This window comes from Camelus dromedarius, unplaced genomic scaffold (assembly GCF_036321535.1).
Source record: "Camelus dromedarius isolate mCamDro1 unplaced genomic scaffold, mCamDro1.pat HAP1_SCAFFOLD_114, whole genome shotgun sequence".
Classification (NCBI taxonomy): domain Eukaryota; kingdom Metazoa; phylum Chordata; class Mammalia; order Artiodactyla; family Camelidae; genus Camelus; species Camelus dromedarius.
This window is the reverse complement of record NW_026989787.1, coordinates 9,571,635-9,582,292: the sequence shown is the minus strand read 5'-3', so window position 1 is coordinate 9,582,292 and position 10,658 is coordinate 9,571,635. Positions and strand designations below refer to the sequence as shown.

At 50.5% G+C, this 10,658-nt stretch overlaps 1 long non-coding RNA gene across 1 annotated transcript in view; it reads left to right on the top strand.

Annotated features, from left to right (window-relative positions):
* Positions 1-2,017: 2,017 nt before the first annotated feature.
* LOC135320692 (uncharacterized) overlaps positions 2,018-10,658 on the top strand; it is a 28,444-nt gene continuing 19,803 nt past the window's right edge. Inside the window, exon 1 of the long non-coding RNA XR_010379952.1 lies at positions 2,018-4,415. This is a non-coding gene — a long non-coding RNA (uncharacterized LOC135320692). The remainder of the gene's footprint in view (positions 4,416-10,658) is intronic.

Genomic DNA, 10,658 nt, shown 5'->3' with positions numbered 1-10,658 from the left:
TTATATTATAATCTAATGTAAAATCATATCAGCAAGCACACTGTGCTGACATAAGTGTCTTGGTGTAAACAGATTACAATTTTTCATTGAGTTTTCATAATGGGATAATATTGTGAACCAAGTGGAAATTGTAAAAAAATGTTATCCAAAAAAAAAAAAAAATCCTGACTACATGAAAAGATGCACAGTTAGTATAAGGGCTCTCCCCTTATTTACTATCAGTGTCAGAAAGTCTCTTGGAATAAGTTAGCAGAATTAAAACTCTAAAAAGTCACAAGAATGCACTCTCTGTTAAAGAAACCAAAAGAAAAAACAAATGAATGGACAATTAAGATCCTACAGATAAAAATACCAATTTTTATGGGAAATAGCCTTAATATAAAAAATAAGGAGATTATATTCTAATTTCACTTTTTGAATAAAGATATACAAAATTTAGCTGAATACTTTCGTATTTTGCACTTATGAAGAAAAAATGTATTTGCAATGAAAAAGCAGCCATTATCCTGCCTTTTGAGTAAAGTTTTAGGTTTGAATATATTTCATCTTAAATGGTCTTAAGCACTATGCACTGGTTGGTGTTTTAAAAATACCAGTGTGTGTGGAACTTCTAAAAGTGATTCAAAAAAATTTATATTTTTGTAATAATTTAGTAACGGCCCGGATATTATTTTTAACAAGACTACTCACCATGGAATGCTGCAAGATTTTTTCAATGAGTTTATATTCACACATGTTGAAGATTGTCACTATATTATGAGAAAATGTCAACCATGGCAGTATTTTGACTTGAAAACGAGATAAGATGAGAAGCATATTTTAAGTATAAAATAAATGATTGCATGCCTTTAAAGACAAGAAAGTAAAAGCATGATAAACTCTGACTTTGACACACTTAAAATATAAAAATTAACATAATGTGATTTTACACACTTGTCTTTAACTCTTTCAGTACTTTCTCAGCCCCTTTCCCATTACACCCGCATCCCGGCTCCTGACCCTTAGTGTACACACCCCCGATCACACGGGGGAGCGGGGGCCCGGGCAGTGAGGACCAGGGGCACGGACACTCCAGCGGCCCGGATGGACGCGGACACTCACCCGCTCCCGGCGGGCAAGGAGAATAGTCGAAGCGGGCCCGCCAGCGCACCCGTCCCCTCCTGCCCAGCCGGCCGGGGCCCCAGCTCGGTCAGGTCCACACACACCCCGGCAGGAAGCGGGCTCAGGCCGTGGGAAACCGGCGTAACTTCAGACAGCGGGCGGGGAGCGTCCTCCTCCTGCGGACACGCAGGCAGCGCTGTCCTGGAGCCTCCATGGCGCCGCCCGCTCAGTCCTGAGGAAAACAAGCTCCGCCCCCAGGGAAGACGTTGGCTGCTGATGCGAACTGCGCATGCGCACCGCCACCTAAGACACGCTGGCTTCGCGCGCCCCCTGCAGGTCCTCGAGGGCGGTGCAGGATACTCAGAACTCACTGTAGAACACATGACCCCTCCCAGCCAGGATGCTAAATCACTGGAAATCTCAGTGCCCTGGCCTCTTTGTTGATGGCACTGGCGATGCTCTCATCCAGCCATGCCTGCTCTCTTGCCTGACACATGCCTCAGTCCTTGGAATCCCGCCTGAATCAGATTCTGTTCTGGAGGAAGGACAGGTGCAGAAGAATCTCAAAATTCCAAACTTAGAAGATGATCAGGAACCCAAACTCAACTCTGTCAACTCCCTGGGGTCCCCTGAGGAGTGTGGTTTTCTCAGACCATCTGCCCTGTGTCAGGAGCAGACCAAGCCTCAGGTAGCTTAGAGAGACTATCATGCAGCACATGCTTTGGACGGTTCTCAGTTCTGACCTGCATGATCTTGAGACCATTTTGTAACTCCTAACACTGTTTTCTCATACCTATAGTGATGGTTATTGATGACTGAGTTAATCCTCTTACAATGCTGAGGTGCTGTTGTTCCTTGGATAACCGAATAATTTGAAGGGATCAACTGTTTATCACTTCCCCCTAATTAAGTATGTTTTTAAAACTAGAAATGTTTCAGGGGGCACTCAGGTCCTCCTCTTGCACCAGTTCCTGGTGTTGGCAGTTTCTGCTCTGAGCTCCAGATCCTGATCCTGCCGGTGGTCTATGGTGATGCCAGTGTGTACATGCTCTTCCTTGTGCACCGGTGTGGAAAGGAGGCAGCCCTTCCCCTACATGAGGCTGCAACATGCTGACACTCAAAGCAGGCACAATGAAGAATCAGCTAGAGTTCCCGGTACCAGCTGTCCCAGGTAGAAACATCACCTTCACCACAGTGTTCCTGTGCTCCTATCAGGCCTTCACTACTCCCAGCAGGCCATGCATGAGCAATGTGACAGGTGACTGCCTGTCCCAGCACAGCATGGTGGTGATGATCCCACCTTATCTGTTTGTCTTTGGAGTGTCCCCACACGTCTCTGAGCTTCACTTTTCTCTTCTCACAGGCAGGCTTGTACAGGCATGAACCTCACAGGATTATGGTAGGTAGTCATGGTAGCTGCTCACCCAGTGGCAGGCTCTGCCGAGAGGGCTGCTGGGAGTGCTGTGTGTCTTCACACTTGTCCTTCACTCTCCCCAATGAAAACACTCTTGGCCTTATCCTTCCCTGGCCTGTGGCCTTTCTGTGTTTGCAAAAGAACATGGAAACAATCTGTTTGCAAAGAAGTTTTGAGGTTCTGTCCATCTGGTCCAGGAAATGCTGACTCTGCTAGATGTGCTGTTGGGTGGGCTCTCATGGGAGAGGCTTGGGCAGGACTTCCCTTGGCAATAAGCTGCCCCACCCAGGCCTTTCCATGATCCAGACTCCTGGGACCAGGGTGCAAATCCCCAGCTCCCCACTTGTCAACAATGTGACCTGGGCAACTTTCTCAAACCCAAGCTTTGTCCACCCAAGGTCATCAGAGATGGGGGATAACAGGATGTCCTGCACAGAGTGTCTGTGCAGATTAAGTGAGGTAGAACAGACAGAACAGTGGTGGGGCCTGGCCCATTGGTTGGCAGAAGGGAGCTCACCATGTGCAGCAATTTCCGCGGGTCACCCAGCAATCTGCCCAGAGGCTTAGATACTCCATCACTATCATGTATCTGAAGTCCACTTAACCACATGGGAGAGAAACAAACACATATTCTGAGTGTAGCTGCCACAGGGAAAAGTGTATCTGAGCGGGGAGTAATACCAGAGGGTGATCAGGATGGTGGAAGATGCCCCCTTGGGTTGAGCAGAGTGGAGCTGCCCTCTGGAGCCTGGGGTTAGTGAGGATGGGCTTGTAGAAATGCCCCTCTCCTTTACCCATCAATGCTGGGTCCTGCGGGTACTGAGTCCCACAATCGGTGTGCTGCTAGTGCCCTCAGCACAGAGAAAAACCCAGGGGTTCCCACAAGGCTTCGGCCACGTCCTCTGCTTCCTGAACTCCCATTCTGGTGACCGCACCTGGGATGCAGAGATGAGGTGAGGCAGGGGCTTGTGCTGTCAACACCACTGCTCTACCCTGGGAATCTGACACACAGTAGGTGCTCGGTAAGTCATTGTTGAATGAACAGCAATACTGGGTCAAGTTTCTGTGGGTGTCTGTGCCCCCAGATCAGGGACCCCTCAGGGCCCACCTCACAAGTGACATGAAAATAATAATGCCACCAGGAGCAATAACAGTTCCTCAGAATAAGTGGGCTTTTCCAAGCACTCTCCACCTGTTGCAAAGGCCTCCCAGCAGGGAAGTGGGCTGTCAGGGGCAACACTGCACTCTCCACTGTAACAAGGAGAAAGCCAAGGGCCACAGAGAGGAGTGCCTTTCCAGTGTCACTGCTCACTTTCCCACCTTTTGGGAGACTGGGAGGCTTTTCTACTACATTCTGGCTCTGAAGCCCCAATATTGTTTGGACATGTCTCCCTCCCTGGAGCAGGGAACCACTAAGTGACCTGTCACTTGTCACCAAGCAGACAGGCTCATTTCAGCTCATTGTGCCACCTGCAGTTTGTGCTAGTAGCAGGATCCTCTGGGAGACATCACACTCTCCCAACCTGAAAACAGGTGAACAGCTCACAGGTTTCCTGGAGAGGATGGTCACATGGCCTTGATCTGGCCAATCAGCATTTTCCATCCTCCCTGGCCACTGTGATTGGCTCAGGGCTGGGCACCAGCCCAATCAGGCTCCACGGAGGTCAGGCCTAGTTGCTGGAATCCTGGGAGCAGAGAAGTTCTATTTCAGTTGGGAGTTGAGGGGTGGTGATGTCAGCCTGTGGCAGTTGGTGACTATCTTGCTCTCGTAAAGGCAGAGCCATGTGAAGATGACACCAGTGGCAGAGCCCAGAGGTGGGGAAGGATGACTTCTGCTGATGTCACTGAGCACCAGGTACAGCCCTGCCTGAAGCTATCTCCCTGTGGATGTCTCAGTTAGGTAAGTCATTCTCTCCTGCCCTGTTTACTTCTTTAAGCCACTTTGGTTTTCTGTCACTGGTTTTAAGAAAAAGTTTGACTATTCCTTCAAGCTGGCTAAATGGAGACCCTGGAACTGCAACAGTGTGGTGACAGGCAACAATGTGGCTAATAGACTCCAGAGGCCTCTGTTCAAACAGGGGATTGTAAATGACAAGGGAGAGTACACATGGCCTCAGTGAACAGACTTGCTAGTGGTAGCTCGCAGTTCCTGGATATTAGAGTGCATGCACTCAGCCAAGTCTCAGCCCTGCTCTCACACCTGCTAACCCATACATCTCCTCTCCCACCTGCCTGGCCTAGGGGCCTGGACACCCCCAGGCACCTGAAACAGCCCAGGGCTTTGTGTTGTAATTTACACAGGCTGCCCCTACTTCTGAGGGTGAGGGTGACTGGGTTCCAGTTTACAGAGAAAACAGACTAGACGGTATCACTGGTGAGCTGTGGGGGTGGGACCCCAATCTACCATCTGACCTATGACTTCAGAGTGGACAGCCTCCCCACCCTCAGCCAGGATGCTTGCTAAGCCTAGGGGCTCAGGAGTCCTGCTCCCTCCAGCACCCCTCCTGGAGGTGAGAGTGGGGGGGCTCTGCCCTATACAACATTCACCCCTGCAGGGGCACACGTGTGACCTCACAGTCTGTCATCCCTTCCTTATGACCTGGACCTCCTTGGCAGGGCATGAGAGGTGCCTTGATGTGTGAGAACTGCAGTTCATGGGTGCACATGTGGGCAGGTGCACCATGACTGAGAGGACAGCACCCCAATTTAAGTCCCCTCCATGCTCAGATGATTACATCCTGGAATTGAGGGTTTCCCAGGGGTCAGGTGGCCAATTCTGGCCTTAGGGGCAAATTCTTATCACCCAGGAGGCTAATTTTTAAATTAAATTACACATTTACAATTCAATAGTCAAGCCCCTTTCTCAGCAGCCTTGTAGCCTCTCAGCTTTTACCTCTCGCTGTGACCATGTTCTTAGCTTCAAATTGAGTGCCATTATGGACATGAACATGTCCCTGTCATGTGTCACCTTCAGAGTAAGGGGCCACCCAAAACTCCCCTCCCTTCCCCTTGTTGATACCTCCACACAGGGAGTAGGGCCCTTTCGATGCAGTTGTGCAAATGTGTGAGCTAAGGGTTTAGAATGACCAGGCTAGGAGGGGTCTGCCCCACATGGCAGGGCAGGTGGGCTGGCAGGGGGTGATGGTTCACTTGTAAAACTCAGCTGGTGTCAGGCAGCGACAACAGACTGGCAGCCAAGGGCTCAGCTGGTGCAGAGTAAGCGGATTAAATGTGTTCACCCAGACGCCTCGGGGATGGCAGCCCTGGAGTAAGACTACAAGTGAGGAAGGTGGAGGGTCCCCAGTGCCTGGACCTCCACCTTGTAAAAATCAGGACTGAGATGTGGCTTTGAAATCAGAACACTGGAGTTCAAAGCTTCCCCCACCACTTGGTCAATAATTCAAAGCAAATGAGCCTCAGTTTTCTCATGTGTAAAATCGGAACATTGAAGCCTCTCCCTCTGAGGGTGTGGAGGGAAGTAAATGCGGTGACAGCAGAGCACAGGAGCTGTCTGGGCTGAGCCTGCACACAGGCAGGCCGTTGTTGCTGCCATGACCACCATCTTCCAGGGCAGGGTCTGCACACTCTCCCTGTGAAGGTCCAGACAGTAAACATTCTAGGCTTTGAGGGACCTACAGTCCCTGTCACAACTACCACCCTCTGCTGTTGGAGGGCAAAGGCAGCCCCTGCAGTAGGTAGTCCAGGCTCGCACCCCCGCTTCCTGGGATAAGTATTCCTGAGATACAATTGTCACATAACTTTGTTGGCTTTAGGTGTGCAGCATAATGGCTTGTTACATGTGCATATTGTGAAATGATCACTGCATTAAGTTTACTTGACGTCTGTCATTACCCATAGTCACACACTATTTTCCTTGTGATCAGAAATTTTAAGAGGTACTCTCTTAACAACTATCATATGCACAGTGCAGTGTTGTTAACTACAGTCACCTTGCAGTACATTATGCCCCCAGGACTTGTTTATCTTCTAACTGGAAATTTGTACATTTTGATTATCTTCCCGTATTTCAATCACCCCCTGACTCACCTCTGGCAACCACCAACCTGATCTCTGTTTCTATGGGTTTCGGTTTATTTTATAGATTCCACATGTAAATGAGATCATAGGTATTTGTCTTTCTCTGTCTTATTTATTTCACTTAGCATAATACCCTGAAGGTCCATCCAAGTTGTCACAAATGGCAGGATTTCATTTTTTTTAATGTCTGAATAAGATTCCATTATATATACATATATATGCGTCACGTTTTCTGTATCCATTCATCTGTTGATGGACACTTAGGTTGTTTACATATCTTGGTTATTGTAAATAATGATACAGTGAACGTGAGGGTGCAGTTGTCTCATTGACATAGTGATTTCATTTCCTTTGGATATATTCCCAGCAGTGGACTTGCTGGATCATATGGAAGTTCTAATTTTAAATTTTGGGGGAGTCTTCTTACTCTTTTCCAGAGTGATGGCACCAATTTACATTCCCACCAACATTGCAGAAGTTTCCCTTTTCTTCACACCACCACCATCACTTGTTATCTCTTGTATTTTGATGACACCCACCCTGACAGGTGTGAGGGGATATCTCATTGTGGTTTTGATTTGCATTTCCCTGATGGTGAGTGATGTTGAGCACCTTTTCATGTACCTGTTAGACATCTGTGTGCCTTCTTTGGAAAAATGTCTATTCAGTTCCTCTGCCCACTTTTTAAATCAGATTGCTTGTTTTTTTGCTGTTGAATTGTAAGAGTTATTTATATGTTTTGGGTGTTAACCCCTTATCAGATACATAGTATGAAAGTACTTTCTCCCCTTCTGTCTGTTACCCTAACCTCTGCTTTCTGGATGACAGGGGTCCAGGCACTTGGGAATCTCTGCTTCTCACATGTTTCCAATGGTGGGTGGGTGAGGGCTGTGTTCTGATAAAACTGTGCACAACCGTGGGTCACTACCCCTTCTTTTAGAAGGTGGGCTCTGAAGAGTGCAGTGTGGGCAGGGATGTTTCCCTGAAGTCATCATTTGGATGGTCATGTGCCCTGGAACTCACATCTTCTAGCCCGGATGTGATGGGGGAATTTGCAAAGGGAGGACCTTGCAGCTAAGAGACTGACCAGGTGTTCTTGTGTCTTGTTGGAAGCACCTGGAAAAAAAGTTGTGTGGAACAGGGACTCCTCCAGGTCACAAGGCTCAGTTCAGGCTTCTGGGATGCAGAGACCTGCTCTGAGCCACTGTCACTGAGGAGGGAAGGGCCTCAGGCAGGAGGGAGGGGTTGCTGGATTTCACTTGCCCTGTTTGTCAAGTATCAGCTCTGGTGATGTGTGGCACATGGGCTTAGCTTTGGGCATGTAAGAGGAGAGGTTCCTGGGGAAGGGCTGGCTTTTTCCTCTGATTGAGGTCCTACTGTGTGCCAAGCAGAGCAGTCCTCTGAGTCAGAGCTGGAAAGCCAGGCACAGAGAGGTCAGGGAGTTTCCAGGTCACACAACATTAGGGGCATCATTAGGGTCTGATGCAGACCTGACGCCCAGCCTACATTCTCTCTCCTTTCCCAGGACCATCATGATCCCACATGTCAGCATCACCCAGAGAGGCCCAGGTATGGGCACTGGGACCTTTCCTGCCTAACATGCCAGGAGCCTTAAGATGGAGGACAAGACACTTCCTGAGTCCATGATGCCCAGAGGCTGCTCTCAGCGAGAGGCCCAGCACACACTATTGGATGAATCCTAGCTCTGTCCTGAGTCACTCTGTCCTCCCTGCCTCAGTTCTTCTACCCACATGGGGCTGGAAACAGCAGCCACTTCACAAGGGTCTAAGGAACCTCCAGGATCCTGGAAGCAGCACCCTCACACAGGGAGCACGGTGGGGTCAGCCTCCATTGTCTCCTTAACTTTTCCTCACCTCTTTGCTGGATGAGGAGCCCTAGCGGGGACCTGGCTTGTCCCAATTCTCACCCCAGATCAGGGTTCAGCAGGGGGTGGTGTCCAGGCTGGACTCTGTCCTCTGCCCCTTCTGGGCACCCTCATTCCCCACACCTTGGCTGCCTGGACACTGTCTTCCAGGGGCCACTCTGTGCCTCCCACACCTACCTAGCATCCACCCACCCTGGGTTACTCCATCGCCCTCTGGCCCTTGGACACACACCTCCGTGTTGAGTGGAAATGAGGTGACGGACATGCTGGGCCTCCTGGACAGTCTGGGGGAGCCTGATATCCCCATCCTGCCCACCGCCCCAAGAGCCCAAGTTGGGGAGATGGTGTGCCTCCATTCATACTCTGATTTGCTCAGATTCTCAGCATCTACTTTGCTGGGTGGATATGGGGGCAGAGGGATGATATAAAAGCAGGAGACCTGGACAGCAGAGCATGAGAAGGGGGCTAGCCCAGGCTGGTCTCATAACCCCCTTAGCCTTGGCTTTCTCATCTTTAAAGTGGGACAGACTATTTTGAGGTGAGCAGGATCCTTACCCATTGCCAGGCACTGTACTACACGCATAAGAGATCACTGACTCCTCATGAAAATCTGTGGGGCAGGGACAGGCTTTATCACCCATTTCTGCAGAAGTAACTGAGGCACAGAGAGAACAGGGGAGGTGACCACTCCAGATTACAGAGCCCAGGCCATCTGGTTCCAGTGTCCAGGCTCATGGTCAGTGCCCACTCTGGGTTTCCTTCCTCCCTTCACCCTCCACTGGGACCCATGGCTGCAGCCTCATCTCAGTGTGATTGTTCATGGGGAGCAGGATGGGGGCTCTGAGGGCCCGTTTCTCTGAGCACTGCTTTCCCAGAAGGCTCAAGGGGTTGACTGTATTCACTACTGGACACCCAGGCCTGGGCCCAGGCCAGCCACACTGCAAGGCCTGAATCAATGATTGTTGAGTGAATACCTGAACCTCTGCATGTACCTGCATGTTGCTCCCATTTCCTCATCTCCACAGCTGGCTACCCGGCCAACACCTTATGTCATCAGGCCTCTGCCAGGGACAGTCAAGGGGACCAGAGCTGCTCATCTGGGGACAGGGAGCCTCAGGGGCCCTGTGTCTGTCCCAAGCATCTCCTGGGCCAATTCACAGGGAAGCCCAGCCAGCTTCCAGGAACAGCAATCAGGTCCCAATCCCAGGGGTGTATAGTAGGTCTTGAGGGGTGTTTCCTGAGACTGACTTTGTGTATGAAGGCGTCCTGGGGGTCAGGCTGCTTTCAACCTCCATTCCAGGCCCACACCCCTGCTGGCAGCATTGAGTTAGTAATAAAGGACACAGGCCGTGGGGCCAAGGCTATAGCAGGGCTCTGCTCCCTCTCTGTGGCTCAGTGTCCTCATCTGTAACAGAGAACTAGTAACAGGGCCAAGGGAGGGCTCACTGAGACCCTCCTCTGTAGCTTTGGTTGGACACTGCCCTCACTCTGCTCAGTGCCCTTCTCTGTAATAGAGAACTAATAACATTTTTCTTAGCCCCTTTTGGCCCCATTTTTCTGAGTCTCTTTCCACAATGGGCCCAGGGCTTTCACAGAGATCACAGCCTTGGGAGGTAATCAGAGTGTGGTCTCAGCCCTTGTGGTCCCAACTGAGGCCAGAGGAACTTCAGGAGGGGTGGGAATCCAGAAGTGCTTCATGGAGGAGGTGAGATCTGAGCTGTGTCCCCAAGGATGAGCTGTCATCCAGCTGAGGCCTGGCACTGAGCAGGACCCATGTACATGGTGAATGAGGGTGTGAATGAATGAATGGGCACCCCTCTAACAGAGAGTGAGGGGGGAAGTCCCCCAGGCCAAAGCAGGAAACACAGGGCACCCTGGGGGAGCAGAGGGCGGGGCTGCAGTGTGATGCCTGCCTCACCCTTTATGGGTGTCTTGCCCCCACTTTAGCCTGTGTTCTGGTGGATTGGGAGCCCTTGCCTCTCCTCTGCTCCAGGATCCTGCTCTTCATTCCCAGCAACACCCACCTGTGTCACCTCAGTGTCCCCAAGTGGACCTGGACCTGTCTTGTGGGAGATTGTGAAGAGGGATTTGGTGTGCAGCCCAAGACTGAAGTGGGAGGGAGAGGATAATAGGGACCTCCAGAGGGGATCATGGGCTGGGGGAAATCGGAGGGGTGGGGAAGGCAGAGACTCAGGGCTGAAGGATCCTGCTAGTGGTGGC